Here is an 830-nt window from a genome sequence, read left to right as displayed (position 1 = left end):
GCATGGACTAGTTTTTCTGCATCATCTTTAGACAGGATATTCCTGATTTTTGCAATATTACGTAGGTGAAAAAAGGCGATCCTTGAAATTTGCTTTAAGTGGGAATTAAAGGATATGTCCTGATCAAAGATAACTCCAAGATTCCTCACAGTGGTGCTGGAGGCCAGGGTGTTGCTGGAGGCCAGGGTGGTGCTGGAGGCCAGGGTGGTGCTGGAGGCCAGGGTGATGCCATCCAGAGTAACTATATCTTTGGATAATGCGTCACGGACGTGCTTGGGTCCGAGAGCAATAACTTCAGTTTTATCTGAGTTTAACATTAGAAAATTACAGGTCATCCACGTTTTAATATCCTGAAGGCACGTTTGAAGTTTAGCTAACTGATTAGTTTCATCCGGCTTGATTGATAGATATAACTGAGTATCATCTGCATAACAATGAAATTTTATGGAGTGTTTCCTAATAATACTGCCTAAAGGAAGCATATATAAAGTGAACAGGATTGGACCGAGCACAGATCCTTGTGGGACTCCATGACTAACCTTGGCGTGCACAGAGGATTCAATTCAGAAGTGACAGTTGGTTGGTGATATGTTGACGGCAGTAGCGTGTGTTAATGCTTCAGACACACACAGTGGGGTTAACACCATTAAAGGAGAAGACTTACGACATTAGCTGCTAATCAAACAACAACTCTGTCTCATCTTAAAAGCAGAACAAACAACTAAACACATTCTCCAGGAAATTCAACTAAACTTCCCCTTTGCAACAACACGTTATTATTACCTGTGATCTCATCTTATAAGACACTTCGGACTGTGATGCATTTCCTG

Source organism: Etheostoma spectabile, unplaced genomic scaffold (genome assembly GCF_008692095.1).
Source record: "Etheostoma spectabile isolate EspeVRDwgs_2016 unplaced genomic scaffold, UIUC_Espe_1.0 scaffold00001481, whole genome shotgun sequence".
In the NCBI taxonomy this organism is placed as follows: Eukaryota; Metazoa; Chordata; class Actinopteri; order Perciformes; family Percidae; genus Etheostoma; species Etheostoma spectabile.
This window is presented reverse-complemented; position numbering follows the sequence as displayed.